Here is a 27,484-nt window from a genome sequence, read left to right on the forward strand (position 1 = left end):
GTCTTGTCCCAGTTACACTCAAATGTGTTAGGCACGTAATAAGAAATACGGAGTTGTTGAAACTTTTATTTTGAGATGGGCAGGATGGCAATTTGAAGTCAGGTTTAAAATAGAAAGCACGCTGATTCCTTCAGTGTGGAAGCATTCCTGTGACTGTAACAGAGATCGCTGTTATGTGAACAAACCTTACTGCTAAAGAGCCAAATTATGCCATTGGTTTAAAGCAGACTCCCCGGCGAGATCAGTGGAGAGGTCTGCTTAAAAGCCACTGGTACAACACGGCAAAGATATTTAACAGAATGAATTTCCCATCTCAGCAGCAAATCCCCTAACAGGGTGTTTCTGGAAAGGTACCGGTAGTTTGAAATCAATGAGGTGGAGTGCAGAGGAAGAAGGGGAAGATGCTCGGGAAGCAAGTTGCTTCCAAGCAGCGGTGCAATCGCCTTCCAGCTGTGCAGTGGCACTGCCAGCCTCACCGTCCTCGCGCCCGGACAGGAGATCGTTTGCAAGTGGTGGTCTGTGGTAGCTGTTGAGTATAGATACAGTGGCTGTGGTTTGAATAAAAAGAAACAGCACTGTGCCGGATCATTTGCTGTTTTGAAAATAAAATTTGTGGTTTGAAGTGACTCCAAAGTCCTGAGTACTCTAATTAGTTCTGAGGAAGATGAACTGGTAATACAGGAACAGATGAGCTGGCGATAGTAAAAAAATAGAGGCTGTTCAATAGGTCTGTAATTCATCACCTGGATGAGCACCAACTTCCAATGTGTGCAAGGCACCACACAAGAGATGAGGGAGAAGGAAGGGAGGGAGGGCGGGAGGGAGGATGAGGGTAGTATCCAACACACCCAAGCTTAAGGTGGCTGTTCTCTTTCATCTGTCACCCACAGCTAATGGAGACAGACACATTTCTCTGAAGGACTGTGATGGCCACCCAGTTGAGTTTCCACTCTACACAACAACCCAGAAGCACGGAGCAGTGCCATTTAAGCAGTGTAAAATACTCTGTCCTAATTTCTTTTTCTGCCAAAGAGAGGGGAAGGGAGTGAGACATAGCCTTTCACACTTTCATTAGAAACTCTGCTCTGTTCAACATAGTCATTATGGAAAACAGTAACTAAAACACCCCACCAGTTTATTACTATGAATGCAGCTTCTGAAAAGAACTCTGGTATATTTCCTGGACTATATGCCACTCTAGACTATTGCTACAACTACACAGCACCAGTAAATCACAAAATAAGACAGGAATGTCATGGACCTTTATCTTTTTAGATACAGCAGTAATATTACTGTGTTTCACACATTATTCACCGTGACACCACATAACACTTCCAAAATAGCAAAAAGACAAAGAAAAGGAGATAATGTTTTGACTTGTAAAAGACATTTTCTACTTCCTAAAGTAACATTAAAAATATCTAATAAGTGTTTTTGTAGTAATTTTAAAAAATATGTGTGGAATCAGTTTTCCAGTTTTTTTTCTGTAACAGGGATGGCTAGAAATGTGTTTTTCTAAAGAAAGCTGAGGTTACAACGGGCATCAGACTAAAAATCATGAAACGCGGCAAGACTATGTCAGTTTACAGGACTTAAACACCAATGTTGTCAACAGGAGAAAAAACAATGCAGTACCTTTACAGAAGCTGCAGAAAGGAAAATGTTAACACAGAAAGAATAAGGAAAAAAATAATCAGAATATAACAGACAAAATAAGCTGTTTGGCATGGGATGAATATATTCAAACACACAATTTGGTTCAGTTTGATTAAACAAAATGTTTTGAATTAAAATGAAATTATTTTCTTCTTCCCATTATGTCAACTGCGGTTTGAAAAAAGAACAGAAAACAAAGCAATTTCTGGTTGAGCTGAGGTGATGTTTTGCCTTTGAAATTTTGTGGCTGGAAACAGAACTCAAAAGAAAATCTCTCTTACCATAGCTTTCTAGTCGATGGCCATGAACGAGACCTCAAAGGTAGCTTCTCTTGACCCTTATCTTAGGCTCTTCAGTGCATACAGCAAAGAAAGTGTTCAGTATTCAGCCCTTACACTGTTAGAAAAGATGCCTTTTTACTTCAGGATACGGAATTTAATTTATGTCATTATTCTCAGTGTTTCTTTTACAAGATAATCTAATGATTCAGCAAGTAAGAGAATCTGTTCCACTATATGTCACAAAGAGTAATATTAGCTATTATTGTTCATGATACGTTAGGACGTTATCTTACTGAATGTACCTAATTCAACGTCAGGCTGCTGCCTCTCAGGAATTCTGCAGATCTCTTCTAAAGACAACAAAATAAACATAACAAAACATAATAAAATACTTCCTAAATCAGCATCAAACCAGTAGAGCATACATCTGAGGCTTAGGCTATCTTTGGTAACTTTTTCACTTGCTTTTCATTTTATCTTTCTATCTTACAACTTGGGAGTATGAAACAATTAGCTTTCTTAAACACATAATGAAACATACAGTTTACGACAAAGCTTTTTTCAGCTTATTCCGGAAAGCAAATATGCTTCTCACTATTATGGAGGCATGTGAGTGAGGGACTAGCTGAAGTGCAGATAGGTCTCTTTGCTCCATGGTTTTGAAAAAAAACCAAACACACACACACCTCCCCGAAAAAATAACCAACCACCACAATATTAAATAAATTTTAAACCATACCCTGAGATGCTAGTGTAGTGATGACTATCTGAATTTGCAGAAATTTTGGAACAGTTGCTTTGAAGTCTGAATGTGCTACATTCTCTTAATAGATGCTAACTTAAATGTTACTGATGCAAAGCAACCTTCACACTTTTTTATTTTTTTTCCATCTGGGACTTGCACAATGAGGGTCCAAGAAAAACAAGAACGGCAAGTATTCATAATCATACATAGAGCACTGACTTATCTTTTCTTTAGATGCATCTTTTTGCAAACTACCAATAGCATGCTTTTTAGTACTGCAATTATTATTATTTCTCTGTATTTTCCTCATTACTCATGTAGGTGATTTTGGATTGTGGCTTTATCATCATAACAATGTTTTGTAAAATAATCACCTTCTCTCTGTCCCAGTTTGTTCACACCTGCAGGGGTTAAAACTCCCAAAAGAATGAGATTAACCCTTATTACTAGAGTTTTTAACAGAAAAGTTTCAAAATTTGAGTCCTCCTTGTGAAATCCTTGTTCACCTGTGCACCACAGTATCTAAAACATAACACAACTATAACATATTTCATTCCCCTTCTGAGGTAGCTTTAAGTGAATTTGAAATAATCTTCTTGGGTCATATAAAGTCTTTTTGATCTACCAACAGTACTTGAAAGCTGGCTCATATCAACAAAGTCTTTTTACTTCTCAGAAGGTAGTCAAAAACTGGGGTATACAGCATGGAATACCATTGGGTTAAGATAGCTCCTGAGCAAGTATTTATTTACTTCCAGCATCTAAATAAAAGAGATATAATAACAAGGCATCCAGGAAGATGGAAGAGAAGAGAAAATCCACAGGTGAAAAAAGAGAAAATCCACAAAATTTTATTGGGTGGCAGAGGGAAATATTTTAGAAACTGTATCCAACAACCAACTACAAGGCAAATGACCAAGCAAAATCCAAACCATGACACAGCAATAACCAGATAAAATGATCTGATGGATTTCATAACAACTTTTAGCTGATGAACTGAGTAACTTCTTTGTGTTGCACCTAACATAACAGGGCTCCTGCCAGTGGTACTTCAGGCATGCCCAACATCAGGTTGTTTCTTCAGTAGAAACAACTGAGCAATGACTGGACTGACAGTGACTAACATACTTACAGACAGACCACAGGTGGGACATGCCAGTAGAACACACTAAGGAAGCCCAAATTACATTCATAATTTTCCTGGGAACTTCACAGATGGTGATCATGCAACATGCAAGTATAAACTTTCAGATCAGTAGTCCTAAATCAATTCTATAAATACAGATTCTAGTGATGAGTGTGTACACAGACATTCACCAAATTCAGAAATACTCACTCCTCTTTAAAATTGCAATACCAAAATTTAATTTTACACACTCAGAAGTTTCTTAAAAAAATACACTCCCTGAAATTTGTCACACATTATGATTGTGCACGTTGCCTTCAAGATAATAACAGTAATAATAATAATAATAGTAATAACAACAGCAATAATAATACACCTCCACAAACAGAAAAAGGCTATCCATTTTTTGAAAATTAAGATGGGTTAGTGTTTAAGGAGAATTTTGCTAAGAACTGATTTTATTAAGATACTTTAGAGCCTATGGTATAGTACAAAAAGTATTAAAAAGGCCTCAAGAATTAAAAACTTTGAAGACCACTTATCTTTCCCATCTTGGGATATCAGATCCACCCAGTAACAACAGATCAAGCCTTATACAAACACCACAACCTTCATGTTAAAACTATCTGGGATTTTTTCTGCTCATATTGGAAGGCTTCTGCAATAACCCATTCCTCTGATAGCTAATAATCTTTAAATTTATTTATGGTTCATACCTACTTTTTCTTTGTGCCAATGCAGTCCCCTAGTTCATTCATCTCAAATGTTTACCTTCTTGATGCTATAACAGAGAATAATAATGTCTGCTCTCAGCCTTTGTTTTTCCAGACTAAGAAGCCAGGCTCTTTAAATCTCTCCATAGAAAATAACTTGTTTCTCCTGCCATTTAACCTAATACCTCTTCCAGACAAATTCAGATCTTCTTATCATGCCCTAAATGCATAACCTTGCAATTCTTACTATTAAATTCCATTCCACTGATATTACTTCACCCCGTAAGGTGATCCCATTTTCCTCCTATATTGTGATCTTTTTTTGTCATTGTTAATCTCTGCAAATTTAGAGTACCACCACCCCGCCCCATGCGGTAGGATAGATGTTTAGAACATTCCTTAGTAGTTTCTAACATGATTTTAAGAGGTATTTATTTCTACAAAAAGAAGCGTGCGAGTGCTTACTAGAATTTTTAGCAGCACTTAAATACTTTACTTGGATTACATTCTGTGACTATTGTACTTTTGGATTCCCATTATGGGCCTACCAGTTTCTTTAGGCACTTCACACGTCCTTACAGTCTGGCTGGTTGCAACTTGAAGTTCCTTTACAAATAAATTTTTGAAGGTTGATCTACCACAGATCTAAACCGTGCAAAATCAGTAATCAACAAATTATCTGAAAATCTGATCCTGAACATCCGGAAAACCTTCTTTGTCTGAATATTTTCTGAAATGCTCTTTTTAAAAAAAATGCTTTGAAATACACTATAGCAACTTGCCCTGTCACTAGTGCGTTTCATAACCTGGTCATCCAAGACTTAATATGAATAACTTTCAAGTGATTAGCCTGTCACATGCAGCAACCAGAAACACAAAAATTAGTTCTCTCTCCAACAACATATGTGTTCTGAAAGGCAAAACCTCCCTTAAAGACTGCAGTGTGCAGATGGTGTGGCTACCACAGCTACTACTCAGAAGCAAAGGGAGCCCTGATCCCACAGGGCCAGAGCAGAAATGACAGCATCTCTTCCACAACTGAAAGAATAACTTCTTTCCTCCTCTACATTCTTGGGATTTTTCTGTGAAACTACACATTAAGTCCGCTTGCTTTTAGGCATCAGAGTGGTATATCAGTCTTTGACTTGCTAAATGGATTCTAGATTTAATGTGGAAGGCAACTAACTTTTTTACCCAGCAAATTCCCCTCAATAGGCATATAATTAAACTTTCCAAAACCCAAAGGGAAAACAAAGACTGAAATACGAGAGCTTCATTCCTATCAATACTTTTCTTGTTAGCATTATTGTTACCCTGATGGTCATATTTCCATAAATGCTCAAGTAAGTCTTCCGTGAAGACTGCCACAGCCCAAGCTGCCACCAAAACCTGCAACTGTGATAAAGTACTGGTTTTTCACCTGCTTTGAATCTGCCACATGACAATTGTTTAATACATTTTCATTCATCATCTGCTCTCCACTTAAAGACCCATGTGACAGTGACAGACTTTCAAAATTTAATGAATTTTCATATAGTATTATTCTTCTCTTTCCTGTTTGTGCCAAAGTGCACTTAGCAGTGATGCTGAAAAATTGCACTCTTGGAATTATGCCAGCTTTGAGTTTACAGGATATTTTTCTTTAAAGGCTCTCTAAGAGATAGGTAACATGAGGGGGTTAGGCGCCTACTCTTCTTTTTGGCAAAATAATTTTGTTTGGCTTTTCACCTGGCTGATAAACCAAAACGGTTTGGAGCCAGTTAATTCTTGGGCAGGAAGAGCTGTTACAAGGACCCTTGTGCCTGTATTACAGTCATGGCATTCGTCTTTCATAACAAGCCTTCAGCACCCTTCAAGGCAGGAATGAAGAATGTTTCTTCTATTTAATCCTACCTCTGAGTTATTTTGTTGGCAGTGGCTTTGACTGATAGGAATTTGGCAGTGGTGGGAGGGGAAGAAACATATGAAGGGAGGGTCTATTTGTTCTCATTTTCCAGTCTGTCTTGACTATATTTGGTCTGCCACCTTATTCGGATGCTTGTAATTTTGTTTGTAAAACAGTGATAAATCCACAAAATGCCTCAGATATGAAGCAGCAAGAAGGCAAAAAGTATATTACAAAAATTTCTTATTTTCTTGTACAGTTTCTAAGGAAAATTTACTCATACACGGTGTTTATGGTTTGGGTTTTTTTCCCTCTCCTTAAAATCCAGTGTCAGTGCTCTGTAAAGTTATGTACTTGACCTGGACTTTATTCCTCCTTCTGTTGTGTCACCCCCCAGAGTAATACAGTTTAAAAAAAATAAAATAACCAGTACCAACCAAGCATAACAAACCGATCTAGGCTTTAATCTTTTCAGCTCACACAAGCAAGGGGAGGCTGTGTCTGACCAGAGCCTCAACAGAGGCCCTCAAAGGAGAAAAAGAAAGGAGATGTACATACTATCATTATGCATCCCAAAGGAGATGTTCTTTGCTCTGCAGCTTCTTCCTGCAGTTTTGACAAAACTGTTTTTTCTTTGACTCTGTTTCCTCATTAAAAAATATAAACCTGGTTTGAAGCTCCTTCCTTCAATTTCAGGGAAAAATGAATAGATTACATAAGTAGCACACATACAACAGTCAGTTAAAAATGTCTACAGTAACTCTGACTTGGCCACAGTGGAGAATTGCTGCATAAACTTCAGATACGTAGTTTAGATTGATAAATGAGGTTCCCCCCTGTGGCCAGTGGAAATACATAGGCTCCTCCAGAAGATTCAGAACATTTTGCATGGAGCTTCTCTCCCTCTTTTTTTCCCCGTGACTGAAGAGATAACCTAAATGTCAACAGTAGCAATGCGCTTCTGTCTGTGTATGTATCACAACAGCGCTCTCCTTATCAGCCAGTTCCCACTGGTCATCACCAGTCTTGTAGGGTAGCTTTCACAAAGGACATCATGCCCTGGTGATCGAGGAGGCTCCCTCCAGACTGTCAACAAGGCAACTCCAGAAAGGCAACTGGTCTTTAATATTGCTGAAAGGAAAAGGATACCGGCCTGCCACCAGCCTGCCCCTACTACACAATATAAAACAGAAGCAAACTAGAAAGTCCCAGGCTCAATCAGTCTGTTTATGCCTCAAGCTCAAAGGAGCCTGCAGCTTGGGGGAAGTTGGAAAGTTAAGACGAACATCTGATTACAGTTGCAGAAAACATAAGCTGGTGCCTCATTTTAAGATCAGTATATCTCAAGCAAATAAGGGAACTTGAGGGAGCCCAGCATCTTTGTAAATAGAGCCATTAATTTAGATGCTTAAATATGAATTTGAAGTGTACCATGGACACAGGGTTCCAAATCTGCTGGACTGCAACTGCTTCAGCAGTTCTAATTCCTTTTCTAGGGCTCTGTAAGTGTGTGCAGAAGTGGGTGACATAACAGTTATGTTATTCAAACAAAATACTGCACACATGTAAATGAGCTCTGCCAGGACAGTAGGCAGACATTTGGAAATCTGGAGCTTAAAATGTAACAGCATGACTCTGTCGTTTATAAAAGGAATTTTCATTTGCTATCATTATCCATGGTTACTTGCCAAGAGTCACTTGATAAAAATCTGAGGTACTAATGTATACATAGCTTGATTTAGAAAATCTAGCAAGTCATTAACCTTAAGCAATATATGCTTATCTTTGCTGGTGATGCTGTCAATGTTTAATTTCCTGTAGATCATAAATTCAATACCGAGTTGACAGTGCTGCCTGGAGTAAGTAGTGAAAAAATTCCCTTTTTAATATTTCATCCTATTGATCATTTTCTTTACTAGTGAAGCTGTCTGTAAGCCATTTGGACAGTAAGATCATTCCTGAAATTGTCAAGAGGCATATGATTCATTGCATCTCTTTGGTCAAAATAAATGGGGGAAGGGAAGGAAATGGGTTTTCTTTTCTGTTACCCCCCTTTCTTAGATTCCTTGAGTTTTCCAGTATTTTTTTTTATGAGCAAGTCCTACATTTTTCTGAAGGATTTATCTGTTTAGGAAATGCTTTCCTCTGAAAAATCAGCTTACTAACATAATTTCTCCTTCACTACCGGGAATTTAATGCAATATTTTTGGTTCTTTGTTTTACTCAGACTGTTATCCAAACAATCACTCCTACTCTGCATATTTTAATGGCCCCTTAGATAAACTACAAGATTATGTAAGATCTGATCCTGTTCTCAAATAATCAGATGTCTACCACCAACATGGGGAACAATCCAGACAGATGGTCCCTCAACAAAAGTCTATGAAGGTGAACAGAAGTCACTTCATTGACTCAGCCCCCAGGAGGCATGAGCTACAGCCTCCTATCAAACATGTGCTCCACTGAAATATTAGCGAACGGTCCATATGTCTAATGCTCTTGTGCAGGAGATCTTGAAATTGGCATATGGCTCAACTTGGAGAGTGGATTCAAGTTTCCCACAAAGCTATTTATGTATTTCATGTAAAGTCTGGCAACTTCAGAGCAAATAGCTTCAGAGTAACTTCAGACTTTTAGACTAAGAAATGTGCATTAGTCCTCTCAAATTCATATCCAACTGGGAACTGTATGGATACTTTTGAGTTGATATATCTGTCAACTGAAAAGAAACATCAAAGAAAAAAATACTGTGCTGTGTTCAGAGACATCAGAAGTATTGTCACATTCTTACGGGGCTATGTTCATAAACCTATGGAGTTTTTATTTAGCAACATATGTAGTTTTAAAATGTATATAAAACAGCACTACTGCCGCAGTCTACTTCAGTATTCAGTACCGTACCGCAAAGATCTCACAGATATTGGAGGGGCTCTGTTATTCTAAGACTTAGCATCTCCAAGGTTCAAAGGTTGGCAGTTAAAGCAAAACTCTGTCTGGATGGCAACAGTCAGCTGTTCTCCATGGGCAAGGTAGCGCCATGTAGCTTTATTACTTACGTTCTATATTCTTTGTGTTGTGTGAAATGAAAATCTCAGTAGAAATTCATTGAGAGGAAGTTTGGATCACTTTGCCATTTGCTACAAAAGCCTACAGTCCAATTATGCTCCTGGGGAGAAAAACGTGTATTATAGGCTTCAGCAGCAGGAAAGCAGTGTTTAACCAAGAGCAGTTCTTACTGCATCATCCCGGTGTGATTAGTAGTTACAAAAATTTCAGACAGGACTGAGATTTTCACTGTAGGAGCAGAACTACTATAATGATCCAACCTAAGGATAATATCCTGCAGGGAACCCCAGATCTGCCTCCAGAGCTATGTTTATTGTGTACTCTGTCTTTGAGTAGAACCAGAGTCATCAAAACACCTTTTTCACATGAGTGAGCACCATACCATGACTATGTTTTGTATACAAAATAACTGGTTCTTGCAACTTCAGAACAATCACAGGATGCCTGTTGCAAACGTTGTAAGCAATGTCCTGGGTAGGTATGCACCGATCTTCTACCAGTTTGGGCATTCTGGTTCTGCAACTGGTATACATTGACTAACCATACTGATTAGAAAATGCTGACAAGTATTATCCACGTGTGCAGCTAAGATTACATAATTTATTTTTTTTTCCTATCAGAATTCATAAAGCAAATGTGCAACTGATCCGCAGGAACCTGAGGATCAGACAGTCAGGAGGAAAAAAACCTCCTTGCAAGAAGACATATTGGGAGGTCTTCAGAATGTGTTGGGTTTTTTTTTTTTCCTCAAAAAAAAATTACTTCAACAAGAGTTATGCTTTTTTTTAAAAAGAGAAGGATTCAGCAGTCAGTCTAAAAAGGAAGCCTAAAAGCTCTTAAAGTAAAAAGGGCAAAGACAATTTATGTTATTTAGCTGCTGGAGTCAGGAAATGAGGATCATAAACCTCATTGCTGCTACAGCTGGGCAGTGGGGGAATCATCACATTTCGAAATGCTCCTTGTAAACAAGTGTATGCTTGTTTAGGCACTCCAGATCTAGGGTTGCTGCTTTCAAAGGAACAGTAGAGCAAAGGGACTATGCTCTGTGGGAACGCTCCAGCTTGGAAACGGTTGTGAAGCTGCCTGGAAATGAAGGACAGGGTATGTCAGCCAGGGAAATGTCTTTCTCTAAGGACTCTTCAATAACAAAAACCCTACCATACAGGACTGAAAAAAAATTGATTGTGCAATCCCTATTCACCATTACTCCTATTCATCCACCCATGAAGATGGTGGATTGTGTGTATTGCCCTCCTCAGTGACTCGTCACAGATGGCCAGTTATGAAAGAGCTCTGTTCACTGCTGCAAGCCCACTGTCCTCTGAATCATGAATAAAAACAACAAGCGTCAAAATCCCAGAAGCTAGAGGAGATAACCTGTAGCACGACAGATCACAAGGGCAAAGATTTACTGCCACAGCAACAGAAACATGTGCAAAAAGAGTGATAAAAATTAAGGTAGGAGCGATGCTGCCCCTTGGTTTGTAAGAAAAGTCATATCCTTCATTTTTTAAACTGATTGGTTAGGATATATCTTGCTGTACAGCAATTTGTTTTGTTTGAGGGTGATTTTTTTTCTCCTGCTGTTTTTAAGATGGTAAAGTATGAAAAATGGAAGTTATGTAAGGAAAAGCATCTTATCATGGCTCCTACAGCATTTCCGACAAAGAGATTTTGGAGCCTAAAGCAGTGCTGAAAATCTAGAAGGGCCCATCTACATCAATACAGAACAAATTAATATCTCCTGTCAAAAGCTGCAAATCCGTCATGAGCTGTAACAGATGCTTTTAGGACAGCAAACCTAGCTGACCTTAACTGAAGAAAACAGCACCCTGTCACACCCATGATATATAGTTGGTCAGGGTTACAGTGTTCTCCTATTATCTGGCCATTCTGTACTTCTTTTAATCCAGCCTATGGAAAAGGTCACCAATACTCTACCGTGCTCCTTACATACAACCAGTTTGCAGATTCTGTGAATGATGCAAGCTGAAATAAGTAAACATAATAATAAACCCACGAATAGCTGTAGACAAGAGTAAACCGCTGTACTTTAACAGAATCTGTGTGCAACGTGTTCTCTGCTTGGTGACATGTGCATCCGCTTCTTTTACTTGTATAATTTCCAAAACTGACACTTCTGTGTGTAAAAACCACAAGAATTCTCCTTACTCTGTAAAGAATAGTTGCCTCTTCATAAAACCGAAGCAAACTCATGGATCTCATATAATTGTTATTAATTTTTATAAGTGGTTTTGGTACATCAGCGAGTGTTTTTTGGTCACAGATTTTAAATAAATTTAATTTTAATCTTATGATTTTTTTGCTAATACAATGGTAACTGGTTATACCTTATTTCTTTTGAAAGCATCTATTGCCAAAAGCAATTGTTTGAACTACCCACTTCTTTTATGTGTCCAGAAGTTTTAGGATCAAGAAGTTATTTTAGTAATGGTCTCATCTACAAAATAATTAATCCTTTAAGAAAAAAATGTTCTGAACTAGTAGTTAAACAGCTAAACAGTCCAGAAATCAGAACACACATGAGTCTCATCCAGCTATCAACAAAAATAATCTGACCCACTACTGCTTTATGCACTTCTGGTAAAACTATAACTCAGGACGTCTAGCGTTTTCTTTGCTCCATAATCACCAAGAAACAAGTGAAAGAGGAACTGAATTTCATCCTGTCCAAGGGATGGCAAGTTCATCCTTTAATTAAATCAATAATTGTCTTTGTTAATTGAATTTGAAAAAAAAAAAGGTTACTCTTCCTATGAAGAATGCTGACTCTTCATCCCACTAATGATTAAGTTTACTTAATTCAGAAAACTGTAGCCCTGTCAACCCATCAACTGATTAGCATTGATTCATGGACACCACTGAACATAAGCTAAAAATACTATATTCAAACATTAAAACATCAGCAAAGTTTATTACTATTATTGTGATATTTAAATTTTTAAAGTCGCACAAGCTATCCAACCACCCACACCCGCCCTGCCCTACGGCTCTCTCTTTCACCATGCATGAGGCCTTAAGTATGTCTGTAGCTTACGTACAAACAGCAATAAAGATGATGTTATGGGATATGTTCCCTGGGAGTAGATACTTGTACCACTTGTATAGATTCCAGTAAGTCTGTTTTAATACTCTCCTACTCTCCAAGGTGGGCCACTGAACTGGAATGTCCCTGACAGAAATGTGGGGTTTTGTCCGTATGATTAGCTAAATAAATGTATTGAAATGTAAATAGTATTCTTCTGTATGGTTTGAAGAAAAGGGGGAAAAAAGAAAATCAATACATTCTGAACACTCCCTTTTAAGGCCTCTTTAGTACAAAAATAGCAGTGAAAGACAGTAAGGCTTTGAGGAGGAATGCTGCTCACTGAGCGCCACGGCTCTGGCTTGTCTAGGGGTACTGAAAAGAGACAAGATACTGCAGAAATCTTTGACAGACTCAGGGGCAAGCCAAGGTTTTTAACAGAGCAGTCAGTATCTCTATTATTATAACCTCTCAGCATGCTCCCTCTGCTTATCCATGGGCTTCAGGACTGCTGCACAGCTTCAGCTTACTCCACAAAGGCTTGTGTGAGGCAGCAATTAGGTGACTCATGGAAAAGTTCAGCAAAAGATAAAGAAGATAGAGGTTAAAAAATGAAAATCCTCAATCACTAAGAGAACACATCTTTTTCTACGTCCTCTACAAGGTCAAAATGCCATGAACTAAGTGCTTTTTTAAATGTTTGAGAAGACCTGAATTAAGTATTTATCTCTACCTTCACATTGTACTTTGCAGTGTACGTGTTTGCAGGCCTGTGGTTGTCTATGGCGAGACTACACCTGAGTAAGTACGGCACTTTGCTCGGAAGGCCAGAGCAATAGGGAGCGATGCATTTGCAGCCCATTTGCAGGAAAGAAGATGTGGCCTCTGCCTACCTGAGGCTCATGTTTGATGGAGTTACCAAAATGCATCTTGAGAAAAAGCTATGATCTTTCAGGAACAGTGTTATTTGGAGTAACTTGGACCTGCTCCATGAAGGGTTTTTAGATCAGGACCGATTAGTACTAGAAGACCAACGGCTACAACCTCTGTGTATTACCCAGCAGCCCTGGACCTTGTCACCCTGAGAGACCAGCACAGCCAGCTCCCAGGTCTGTGGTCAGCCAGGACAGTCAGCTAGCAGTGGGCCTTCCCAGCATCACATTGCCAAGAAACAGTCCTCCTCACCACAGATGGCAACCTTCAGGACAGCTAACTGTCTGTTTAACACCCTACTGATCAGAAGGCGGCTGAGGCTGAAGCACCTGTCTCCATCACTTTGAAGCGCCTTCCTCATGGCCATGCTTGATGAACCTCAATTGTCTGGCTTATTTGTTTTAGAGGGGCTCATCTGCACCTCACAGAGACATTTTTATAAGCTAAGCAGTGGACTGGAGCTCCTAGGATCTTACTGGAGCTTTTCTACATATATTTTGCAAATTTGACATTTACATATTAAAAAAGAGCATTTTCTCTCATGAATGCAAAAGCATCACAACAGGAACACATATTGCTTCCTGCTGCTCTATGAAATCTCTCCTTAAGCACTTTAAAATACATTTGGTCTAGCCATTTAATGACAACTTTATGAAATCATTATAAAGGACTACTTTTCACAGGAGAGATTTGAAAGCAAATGAGCTCTGGATTGTACATATTTCATAAATAAACCATGTATTTTTAAAAATAATTCTGGCTGATATTTTTAGACAAATTTAATAAACTTTAACGGCCCTCATCTTGGCGTTACAGTGGTCTCAGTCCTAAATTAAGCTGAGTTCATAACCTGGTTTTGGTTATCTGTTGGCATAGATTTCCAGCTCCTTCTTCACATCTACTATTAGAAATTATCTTTGTCATGCACAAAGAGCTAAAGTTTGACAAAATTTAGCTTATATGATGCACCTAAGCAATCCACTCAGGAAATACTACATAAAGATATTAGATGTTTTCTGTACATCATGCTTTTTATTTCATATCCAGCTAAATCTCAGTCCTTTTCATTAACAACAAAGAATAGAAAAAAATATTTTCTGAACTTCTCAATGTCTCACTTTGAAGACACCTCTACTTGCTGTCCTATTTGCAGCTGTAGTTCTAATTGTGATTTTGGTTGTAATGTGGCCTGTAACTTCTGCAAATTGCCACGTTATGTATGCTAATTACCTGTTAAAGACACAGTCGCCCTTAAGTACCTTCACTGCATAGGTATAGAAATGATAAATCTTTCTTTTCCTTCCCCACCCCCAAGTAATTTATTTGAATTTTAAAAGGACTTTATAATTTAAAACGCTTAACCCCACTAATACAATAGAATATTCTCTTTATGGTTTATGATGAAAACCATTTCTTTGAAATACGGTGAATCCCAGTTAAAGTGGTACAAAGTACAAAGCACAACCATACAATTTTTCCCTAGATAGTATCTTAAAAAGGCATTTCTGTTCTAAGACTCACCAGTCTCCATTTCACACAGTACAAGAACTCCAAAGACTTTCTGAGCATCCTCCCTCAGCTGTCACGCAGACTGGGGTGGAATTACCTATTGTGCAGAGCAAAGTTGGTTTCACAGAGAACCAAACACAAGAACTAAGGGTTTTAACAGGGACAACTTTACCTTCCTTTCTAACAAGGAATCTGTTGAAAAGATAGCTGGGTAGAGGACCTAGCTCCTCCATTCCCCAAAGTAAACTGGCCACTGATTTTGAAAGCACACAATGCTCTTGAGTAGCACTTCAAAATGCCATATATGATGTCTTTAAACCATAAAGCAATTTGTATTTGCAAGTTTAAAGGTCACTATGTCTAAAAAAGACAACTCAAATTAGTTTTTAAAACCACTGCTAAGTTTACTGCAGTTCTGTGAAGCAGCGTCTCTTTGCAAGCACTTCAGAAGTCTTCTTCCCATGCTACCCATGCTAAACCAATTAGCCACAGCAGGAGCGATGTGCATGCCTGAAAGGAAAAAAGTCCCTGAATATGGATTTCACAGTAAGGCCAGCACTACAGCAAAGTGGGCAGAAAGGTGCTGAATGGATCATGCTAAATTTCTTGTACCAGCCAAATTCAAAGGTTGCTTTGCAAGACCAGAACGAGGCTGAAAATTACAAGTCTTTTTTCTTAAGCTTTCATGCTCAGTTCAAAAGCTCATTCAATCGTTTGACTTCTAAACAAGGTCCTAACTGTGGGTTTCTTTAAATGTCCTAGGCACCAGACACAGTGAAAGACAATGGAATTTGTCTGTTAAAAACCCAAACCCACTTACTGTAATGCAAAAGGTTTATCATAGACTGTGTTAAGTATACAGTGACAGCAACCATTTTTCCAAGACACTTTTCCTGTGAATCCCTACAGGAACAATAACTTCTTCAGCACTCAATGACACCTTAAACACTCGAACACTAGATTGTATCACAGAACCCTTCACATACAAACACCGTGGCATAAACCAATTAGGTAATAGCCAGTAGCAGAACCGAGCTGTTTCTTGGAAGACATACCAGTAATCACTTATTCCAGTCACCTGGTAATAGATCTTGCAGAAAAAGGCAGGCAGAGAAAGAAAAGCTCTACTAAATCTCTAATGTAGCCCCCGGAAAGCGTCAATACAAAAGTCTTCCCTTACAATTGTTTTGATCCTGAAAGAGATTAGGTGCACCATGCGGAGGGAAAAAGAACAAAGCTTCCACCTGTCAGTGCAGCATGACAGAAGTGGTGCCACTACAGCTGGACACCAGGCGTAGCGGGGTGTTGAAACCGCTTACACATTCAGTCCCTTGCAATCCAGAGTGCAAAGCAAATGAGCTGTAGTACGCCTACTGGCAATTAGTGGTTCTTCTGCATCTCAAGAGATACTAGCTGTAGTGTGATTCAGAACAGAAGTCCTTCTCAGGCCCCCTGGGAACTGAACGGATGATAGCAATTTCCAAGGATTTTATACTCTGGCTTTGCTCCAAATTACAGCAGAACTGAAACAGTTCAAATAATCTTGGAAGTAACAATCCATGGCTCTTTTGTTTGTTTGTTTATTGTTTGCACTTATTTCTAAAGAAATCAAAATAGATAAAAAATAAATTGAAAGAATCACTTAAAACTAAGAATTAAAAAAGATGTATTCCAAAACATTAAAATGTGTTCTGTCTGACAGCCTTTTTTATTTTTTTAAAACAAAAGTCTACTGCAGTTGACCTGCTTTTGTGAAGTATTTTGATTTCAACAGAGCTGCATTTTCCAGGAGAGCTTTCACACCCCCAAAATTTGTAGATTTCTTCCATCTGTCTCTCACTTAGTCAAGATATGCATTTAAATTTTATTCATTTTTTATCTTCAGCTCATTAAACAACCTTCGTCATTCCCCAACTGACTCTAATTTTTCCATTACCCACAACCAATCTATTTATCCATTGCCATGTGAAAGTGCATGAGGCTGTTTCAGTGGGATACCGCACCTCTGCCCAACAAAAACAGCAATGCATGTAGCACATACACAGTTCTGAAAACCTCCTTATAAACAAATATCAAGGGTCCAGGTCACACCTAACCATTCTCAAAGAACTCCACTGGTTTGTCAACACTGCAGCTGGCATAATACAAGACAAACCCCACTGAATTACATTCCATGTGTACCGTCAACTGCTACCCCCTGCTCTCCAGTCAGGTAATTTCTTCCTCCCTGCTATTTATCCATCCGATCAAACTCTACCCTCACAGATCTATGCACAAAATGTGATGCTCTCCATACAACCACAGAAATTGATCTGAGGGCAAAATTTCTCAGGTCTCTCCCATCACTGTGAGTGTGCAAAGATTCTTCCCTGGGGGTAAGATCGGGCACCAACTACAGAAGCAGTCAGATTTTTACTAGCTGCACATGCCAGCTGAACACTGCGTTCCCTGCCACTAACAGGAATTTCTGTCTCTTGAGTATCTCAGGCTGCTGTTGAGCAGCAGAAAATTACTTCCCCCACCATCACAAGAAGTCTCAGGAAGCATATAAAGTTAAGGACACCTTTGATACACAGAAAATTATTGGATAATACACAATGAATCATAGAAATGATGGCTGGAAAAAACCTCTGGAGGTCATCTAGTCTAACCTCCCACTCAAAGCAAGGACTATCACTAACAGGAGATGTCAGCTGTGATTACACTTAGTTAACTGTGGAAAACTTTCCAGGGACCAGCAAAAAAACCAAAACCAAAACAAAGCCAGACAACAAAACCATCAGACAATTCAGAGTTTAAGAAAGGGCAAAATATAGAAAACATAATAATGTACATTTATAATAAATATCATACAATCACATTTCAAACAGCACTGCCAACATTTAAAATTAGGCTACTTGATCACCAGCACACTTGAAACCCAGTCATGATAAAACCAACATGCCTCTAAAACGTCTAAAACCAGAAGATGTCATGGAGGAGGCAGACCATAAGAAAGTAACGAAAGCAATGAAAAGGAGACCGGGTGGCTTAGGTATTGCAAGAGGATACGTACCTCTTTTCATCTGGGTCACCAGTTTAAAACAGTAAGAGTATAAACACATTCCTCACTGTGGAATAAAGATGTGATAAAACAATCCTGAAATAGGGTGAGCAGACCTTCCTTTCTTTTCGCCTACCTTCAGAAATAATCTGCTTCATGGAATTCACTCTGACATGCCTACACCAGCACTTTGTGCATGCAACCAGGATACCAAAAAGTTTAGTCAGGAGTTACATCTTCCTTAAGTCCCACTGGAAAATACTTTTCCTGGAAATAAAAGGAACTCTCTATCTCTATCTCAATGCACAGAAACTGATCCAGATGGAAGAAGGAAAGAGACCATGAGCAGGATTTCTAGTTTGTCACGTGTCTTCTCTTTGCAGCAAGATCACGCATGTGCAATTGTTCTTATGCACAATTCTCAATTCAGATGCTCATTGCATTTCAGAGATGTTTTATTTGTCTACAGGTTTATCTGTAGGAGGGCAGCAAGCAAAGGAAACCAAGAAGTGAGCTGTCTGGTGGCTACAGACACTTGTAGAAAAACTCTATAGATGGTGGACATACATTTGACAGTGTAGATTCAGTGTAGAAAAACACTTCATGAGACGGTGCATAAAGGAGTTTTGAAGATAGCAAAAAAATGGCACTTATTAGAAAAGTTTAAAACATATTACCGATATATTTTCATATTTACAGAAGGATCTAAGTGTTGCATCTTGCAAAAGAAGATGTGAACTAGAGCTTTATGCACATGTAAGGAGACTGGAGGATCTCAAGCACCCAGCAGCCAAAACCGATTGCAATTGGGCACTGTAGTTTGCAGGATCCGCTCCATTCCGAAGCCTTCAAAACTACTTTTATTTAATTCCATTCCTCCTGTTTGGTTCAAACTACTGATGAGAAACACTCAAATCTTCACATCAGCCTTCCTCCTAGAATTCCAGTGCATTAGCCATATTAAAAAAGAATTGCTGGTGACCCCATTTCCTAAGAGGCAAGTTTGGTGTTACACAGCCTTTAGGTTTATGGTTTATTCAGAGCATAAGCCTTGTGAGCAAACAGTGACAGACCCGCTGGGCTGCAAGGACCATCTCTCTCAGTTAGGGCCATGAGGCCTCAGCAAGGCATGTCTGGGTGAAAGCTCATAAGGCAGCTAACTGGTGAGCCTGTCCTATCAATAGATCAAAGATCTCTGCTTTCACAGGAAAAAACCCCAACAAACAAAACAGCATGTTTTTTATCAAAAGCATGTATTTTAAACATAGCAAATAGAACAAACTTTCAAATAACAAAACAGAACCTAATAACATCATGACCAATTGTCTTGAATGTGTTAGCAGATATGGTATTCTGTTATTTTTTCACAGCATTTTAAAAGCATTCCATTTCCTTCTGGTTAGAATAGAAATCTTAATCACAGAGCTGGGAAGCGCTGATTGTATGATATCTGCACAACTGCAGCCATGCTCTTCTGAATAATCTCTCAGTTAAAAAAAAAAAAAAGCTTTCAAATTTATATTAGATCATCCTTAAGAAATGCTAATGTTAACCGATGTAAATGAAGAACTGCCCTGAATACACCGAATTGTAATGACATTTCATTTACATCTACAAATGAAATGCTTTTCTCCTCTCTAAGCTTAAGTGTTATTATGCCTGATTACATTTTCAGATTTCCCCCCCCCTCTTTTGTTCCTCCATTGGACTGTCTGTTTTACAAACAGGTTTAAGCAAAAACGGTTAACATTTCCATCACGTGGACACTCATCTCACTTAATTGTGTAGAGTTCAAACATTTCTGGGATGACGAAAATGTATATGGCTTTGCTTAGCAATGCAAACTTCCTTGATCTGCTTGAGCACAGCCTAAGACACAATAGTGGTTTTGTTCTGTGCTTTTAACGAAGACAAAAAAATTAGACGGATTTAGGTCAAAGGAAAAAGAGCATGCTAAAATGCTGTAGAGTTAAAATTCAGCTGCAACGGTAACAACATATCCTAATTAATTATAAACTTCATGAATACTAACTCAAAGATAATGCCAGCTATCACAGCATTTGCAACATTTTTCTTCAAAATAGTACCTCGCTATTTTTGGTGCCTAACATTGAAGTGAAATATCCTGTTTATTTTACCTCCTAAAATTTTTCCTTTCCTTCTTGTCACAGTGAGAAGTGAAATTATCATTGTGGTGCTGTCAGGATGTCCCATTTTCTGCTAGTAACAATGAGGTTGACTTCAAACATCAGGGGCTATACATTGAAAATATTCATCCACTTCCTGTTCCACTACTTTACTGTCAACATGCAGTTATTTTCCAAAGTATTTTAACAACAAAGAATCACTGCACATGCTAGCTTTCATACTGGTTCTCTCACAGAACTTTTTCTTTCAAAATCTGTTAGTCAATGACAAGTCCACACATACCATCATATAAACATGTAACCTTAGAAATGATGGTGACATAAAATACTTTACCGACCTTTGGATTTGGGATTTGTTTGTGAGGGAAAGGAGATATATTATTAAAAAGGGAAGGAAAAAAAAAAAAAAAAAAGGAAGAAGCAAAAGAACACTGATCTCAGCTAATGTTCATACTTTGCTGAAAAGTCTATTTCCAAATCAAACCAAAGTAGGAGGAAACGTGTTTATTCAGAAGCTCTTTCTGGAAAATATAAGCAGTATTGTTTTCAAAAAGAAAAGCAAAAAGACATTATGGGAGTGGAAAATAGCTTAATGATCTGTGCAATACCTGTAAATTGTACATCCTCCAGACATGTCTCTGGGCAGACAGGTTGCCAGCAAGTGGCACACGAAATGGAACAGGAGTTAATAAGCTGCATGGCTTATCAGCTTAGGAGCCAGGCTGGGGTTACTGCCCTGCCGTGGCCAGAGGCAGGCAGCTGGAGAGGCAGGAGGCAGAACACACCAAAGCAAGAGGAGCCAGCGGCAAGGCTTCAGCTCCAGGGGAACCTGCAGAGGAGAGGAGCTACCCGTGTAACATGTGGTAGGAGGCACTACCTTCATCAGGGCAATGTGCTGCAGAGGAGACCCTTTCTCCCTGCAACTTGTGAGATGGTGAGTGCTGCAAAACCAAAACTCATTTCTTGCCCCCGTTGCCCAAATGCACTGATTGATGGGCCAGCCTTGGTCCAACCAGCCAGTGAAAACATGACCAGTGTAATGGTCTGGTCATAGCATAAATTGTACCCAACCTGTAATTCCATGTTCTAGCAAAGGAAATACATAGAAACTCAAAATATGCTTTAGTTAAATACACAACATTTAGAGACAGAGGAAAAAAAACCTCACGGCTGTTCCTCTCCCTCTCCTGAGATACTCCTCAGATCTCCAAAGACAGATTCACACGTGGATCTCACATGTGACATCAAGGACTGCAGCATACTCCTAATCAATCCAGCTGGCAACGTTAACTCCTGGACAAATCAAAAGGCAGACAAATTTCATGTTATGCTATACACCTAGGAATTACGCTGCTAGTGGTTACAGTAAAGTACTAAATCCGTGAGATAGGAAGGTGTTGTCATTAACTATACTGCACTGTGATGCTCCTGAGTTTCGAAAGTGTCACTGAGGAGTTAAAACTTCCCCAGAATGGAAGATGAAGAAGTGTTCCAAACGTCAGCAAAAAGCATCAGCAAGCAAAGAGATACGTGATGAAGGATTAAAAGGGGGCTATGCTTAACAGTCATTCTTTCTTTTCAGTGGATGGCTAACGTTTCAGAGAAAGGATGGAACTGAAAGACCTAAATCAGTCAACAACTCTACCCAACAATACATCTCACAGAGGCTTCCTTCAAGAAAAGTCTATGCTTTCTATGTCATTTAAAGCACAGGACATCAGTAATAACTTGAGCACAGTGGGCAGGAAGGATGAGTTTAACAAAGCTTGTGTCAGAGGTTCAATCAACCATTTAATGGTTAACTATTTTTTGTATTCTTGACAAAAAGGATACCAACTTCCTCTTTTAAGTCTTGGAACCACTATATAATTTTCAGTTTCTTACAAGAAAATGAAAAAAGGAAGAAAATCGAACCAAAAATACATGAAAGTAGTAACCCTATCTGGCTGCATTCACCAAGGGAGTCAATGCAGCCCAACACAGAGGTATTACTTGCTAGCCGCATGAACAAGGTTAGTGAATGAGCTCATTTATCATTACATTGTTCTAGCCTCTGGTTCACCTAAAATAATGTTTTCCAGGATGAATCACTCGACCTAAACTACCACTTCAAAGCACTCAGATGGATCATAACTCTGCACTACAGCAAAACCTGATTCTTAACCAACAAACCCACCCCAGGTATCTGATACTGTCACTACACCAAATAAAACAATAAAACCATTATTACAGATAAAAGTAACCAAGAAAAAACTTTAAAAATAAAGATACTCTAGGTTTTTACACTTTACACTTTATCTCAAACATCATACTTGGACCTGATCTCTTGCTACATTAATCTGCTGTACACTGAAAAGCTTTGAAGTCACTGAAATGGCATCTGATAGCACAAGAGTAGGAAGACAGGTTGCAAAACCTCAGATGAGGTACCTGACCAGAAGTTAAATAAAACTGAATGAGAACAAGAACCCTAAAAGCCAAATCTAACAGCTCTTCTTGAACTGCCAGTGAAATCTACAGCCTCAGCATCACTATCACTGAATTGTGCTACTGAGCCAAATGTACACTGAAAGCAAGCATGCTGGCATGAATTATTCATAGTCAAAGTGCTGTCCTAATATACTCTGTAACCATTACACTGCCTAAAGATTTGGAATAGTGTAGGAATATGGAGAACAAATATTTCTCCTTTGAACAGAGGTTGAACATAAATTCAGGACAGAATAATATCTAGTCAGGTACACCAGGAGAAAGTCACTGTTATTAAGAAAGGAAGAGCAGTAACAGTAGTGTGGAAGATGGAATAAAAAGCCCTTGGTGCAGAATTGCAGAAGGGTTAGTTTGGAAAGGGAAATAACAACTTAAATTTATATTCATTCAAATTAGACTCTTCTCAAGATGTTAAAAATGAGAAGTATATGAAAAGAAAAAATGTTATTCAAGCCAATGAACCATTTTGAAATGTTTTTAGCAAAAAAAAATAAAATATGATTCCCATCACCACCTTTGTTCTGATAGAAACAGTCAACAGGACACATACTTATCAGCTTGACTGACAGTTCAGGACTGGACATGCAGCTTCAGTGCATCACAAACATGAGCTATCTCAACTATACAGGACTGAGCATGCAAAAGAGTAACATTCTGATGTAAAGCAAAAAAACCCACAAAACCCCCAAAAAAAGAAACCAAACCAAAAAACACCCCACCACAAAACAACTTAAACAAAACATCAAAAAAATCTAGATCTATATATCACCTCTGAACATATTTAACCAGATGTTTGCCTTTCAGAGGACACACTAGATCCCAACCAGAGTAGGGTTTACACAAGAACAGGTAGTGTCTGGTGCATTCATCAATCAAAACGTTGGCACACTCCTGATGTCACCGGAAAGCTTGGAATTGCTGCCATAAATGCTGAAGAACAGCAGTCCTGATTTTGCCTTGAACCCGAACATGAAACTCCTTGCCTATGTAGGGTTCATCATGCAGCAGAGACACCAACTATATTTTCTTTCCTGCCAGCACTTCAGTGTAGTGGCACAGTTTTCCAAACATTTTTTTAGGTTTAGCATAGATAATTGGAGAATCATCTCACAAGTAGGGAGATTGCAGAAACTTTCTGGAGGAACAACAACTGACTGCAAAGAGGTCACATCTTATAATTTGCAGACATAGGGACAGAGAAGAGGTGACCCACATGAGCTCTGACTTTACTGTTCTCTTTTTTTTTCTAGCATTACATATTGATAGTCAAAGAGAGGTCTCTTAGAAATGAGAAGGCAAACTGGCCAAGAACAGTTCACTGATTTAATAGCTTATAGAAACCACTTCCACGGAAATCTAATGGGTTGCTAAAGTGCCACCCTAGAGGGAAGTATCTGCTTCCTAAAGGTTTTCCTGGGTCTGTTTCTGCAGAATCAATCTATGGAACATGCTTTCATACCACTTGAGACCCCAGTTTGACTGCTTACTTTGATGTCCAGCTTTTTATAATAGCTCACCAGAGTGAGCCCTGATCTTAGTCTGTGACACATTAAGAGGTTTTAGGTCTTGAGCTTGTTTGAAAAAACTGACCATGTGCACTTAAACCCTGCCACACATCCACACCCACTCCTCAACAAATTAATGACTTGCTCAAAATTCAAGCCTACTGACTACTCCTATGGCAAAAGGGAAGGAGGAAAAAGTCACCAGCAAAATGACAAATCTCTCTGTCATTTCCAGTTTTAAGAAAATGCAGGGGGGTTTGCATCACTTTCCTTACCTCCATTAAGTTTCACTGCTCATACATAGTGTGGTTTTACTCTAAGAAGTGATTTTATTGAGGAAGTCAGAGTAGTTGATCAACGTTTAAGGGAAGAGATTAACCTGAAGAGAAGCCATTCCAAATGACCAATCTCATCTCCCTCTGCATACTTTTGCTCATGTAATTAATATGGTTTTATAAAAAACTGTAAGACTACTCCATGGTGTTTGGTTATTATCAGATTACCATACCACAAGAGCACTTCATAGAAAAGGCAATCTGGTCTTTTGGCATAATTTGAATGGCATATCCACGTATTATGAAGACAAGATATGAATTTGAAGGTCCCCATTTATTTCTGTACAACTAAACAGCCATTTAAATACGAACCATACATAAAGCCTGATTCATATTACAATATCAAACACTTCCCATTTTCCAGTTATTAGACATTTGACCTCTTAACACAACTGCAATTTCATCAAAAATGGGGGGGGGGAGGGACACGGGGGGACGGGACGAAAAGAAAAATCACACACCTTTTCAAACTTAGTGCTTGCCATACTCAAACACTGGAGATGCTACATCTGGGCATGCTACCCTGCTGTGCACCTAAAAAAAAGGCCCATGGACATGCCCTAGCAAAATTCAGCCTGAATTCAGTACAAAAGCTTGGCTTTTTTGGTCTGTATATGAAAAGGAATCTAGACAGTTGTAAATTAACCATTCTAATCATTGTTTCTGGGTAAAACTAGCTGTATTTCTATCATATTTTTATCTATAAACCCACCTGTATTTCCATTGAAAAGTTTAAAACCCAAAATGATGCATTAGCACAATTTTCACTTCAGGTTAAACTAAATGTTGTGAATCCGTGTTCCTCTCAGAGTGTGCCCTCAAAACAAACCTCCTGCAACACCTGTTTAAATGTTCCTGTTGCTTTCACTGGCTGTGGTCTTCTGAGTTGAGCTGCTTCTGTGTCTTTACATAGCTTTCTACTAGTATTCGTTACCATCAGTGTGAATAGAATGAGCTCAAAGAATCAATCTCTTGAAAGGTTTCACTCTTCAGATGCCACAGACAGTCATATGGACAACTGCAGGACTTCACACCCCCCATTCCTCTCTTACAAATACATGACTGGAGGAACTGACTCAGAAGCACAGACCTGCTTCAGGACAATTGGTTTTAGGCGAAATGCAGCTTAAGTTTGCCCTGTGAAAAGGCAGTCACACGGGAAATGCAGCTCCCAGGAGGAAGCAGTATAAGATCATTACCATTTCTAGACGTGTCAACAGAACACCTTATGATTTTGAGATATTTAAGGAATATCCTTTCTTGCATCATAACTTAGCATGTTTCCTCAACTGCTAATATCATTTGGCTCTGATGCAGCAGCTCTGTGTTTTTCAATGTTTTTCTGGTCACATTCCCCAATAACTTTCTGATGAGTTCCTGGATCCCTAGATAACAAAATAAAATTTTCTATCAATGCGTTGCTATTGTTAATTACCTTTCACACATCTCTCAGGATGCCTGGGGGTTTGTAAGATACTATCTGAAAACTATTGTGATCCATGTAACAATTATTATTTATGCTCCCACAGAAATGTTTCTTAAGTCTTTGCAGGTCAAATTAAAACATTTCATTTACCAGGAGGCTATCACCCTCTTAAAACTCAGAGTAATTCAATCCGTTTAATAACTGAATGCCCTGCTGGAAGTTCCCAGCTCTCTACATTGACTAAGAGATGTGCTGAAGGCATCTGCTCAAGAGCTTAAGGAAGGGAAACACATGATATTTGTAATCAACAGTCGGCTGAAGAGGCTTCCCACCTTATGTTGCATATCTCATTGATGCTAGAAGAAGCCTTATTGTGATAGGTGTTGGCTCGCAAAATAGTATTTCAGTGCAATGGTTGCTTCAAAGCTTAGGTGCATCAGTTCAAGTTGGGTTATCAAAAAGGCAAGACTGAGATCCTCAAAGTAATAAAAGTGAAGGATCAGAAAATCTTGTTGGAGTTTGGTGCCTTTGAGAGCTTGAGTCCTGTACGCAACTCTTTAGGTCACTCTAAATGGGCAAAAATCTGCATTTCTCACATGGGTTACGTTCAGCACTGATTCCTACACAGATTTCTGTAGGCATCATGTTAATCAAAACAAGCAGTTTATTTTGTATCTGAAGGTTCAAAATTAATGAATATTGACGGTTGGACATCAGTCTCTTAAGAGAACTAGCTACTTGACTGCTCATGGCACATCATCTGTGAAAACACTACTAGGAACTCTGCTTTTACCTGGGAAGAGTGCAGAGCAACAGCAAGGGTATGAAAGGCTATATGGCCTTATCAGTGGCCCATGTCTCAAACTATTCATGCTTAAGGTCTTAAGTTTGGGTTGTCTGGGTTTTTCACATTTGTTTTTTAAAAAAGGGAGCAAAGCACTCTCTTTCTGTGTTTTCTCCCCCTAACTCCCTCAGGTGCTGAGCACCAATACATAGCAGGAAATGGATGCTGAGCAATACAAAGCAAAGACTCTGGAAAGGATACTGAGAGGGTTTGAACCAGTAGTTATTAGTAAGTCTGCTTTATGTATATATATATATATTGGTTAGACATTTAATTGCAAATATTGTTTTAAAATGGGAATGAGAAGCTACACCTACATATACTGCAGCAAGGCAAACCTTGCCCAGGGTTTGTCAGCTCGGTAAGTATTTTCTTGTGGAGCTAACAGAATGTGCTTTGGAGTGCTAACATGCTCTCTCAATTGCTTTTCTTCCTTCTAGCTCTATTGACAGTAAGATTTGTGTAGTACTGCTGTACCCCAAATGCCATTACTTGAAACATTTTTATGTAGCCCCTACATTCAAAAATAGAAAGTTATCTCAAATAATATATGCTAATGCAGCTTCTTTGCTAGCTATTGTGCCACAAATAAAAAACAATTAAAAAGTAAAACAAACAAACAAACAAAAAAACCCAGATGGAACTGATTTTTCACTGCGATTACATTTTGCTTATATCCATACAAGTATTTGCAATGAAAATGACCACAACAAGGTTACATAACCTAGCAGCAC

The 27,484-nt window shown here is 38.7% G+C and overlaps 1 long non-coding RNA gene across 1 annotated transcript in view; it reads right to left on the reverse strand.

Annotated features, from left to right (window-relative positions):
* The window catches only part of LOC114017141 (uncharacterized), an 81,779-nt gene that overhangs the window by 32,343 nt on the left and 21,952 nt on the right, over nt 1–27,484 (reverse strand). Inside the window, exon 2 of the long non-coding RNA XR_008731232.1 lies at nt 1,938–2,052. This is a non-coding gene — a long non-coding RNA (uncharacterized LOC114017141). The remainder of the gene's footprint in view (nt 1–1,937; nt 2,053–27,484) is intronic.

Source organism: Falco cherrug, chromosome 3 (genome assembly GCF_023634085.1).
Source record: "Falco cherrug isolate bFalChe1 chromosome 3, bFalChe1.pri, whole genome shotgun sequence".
NCBI lineage: Eukaryota > Metazoa > Chordata > Aves > Falconiformes > Falconidae > Falco > Falco cherrug.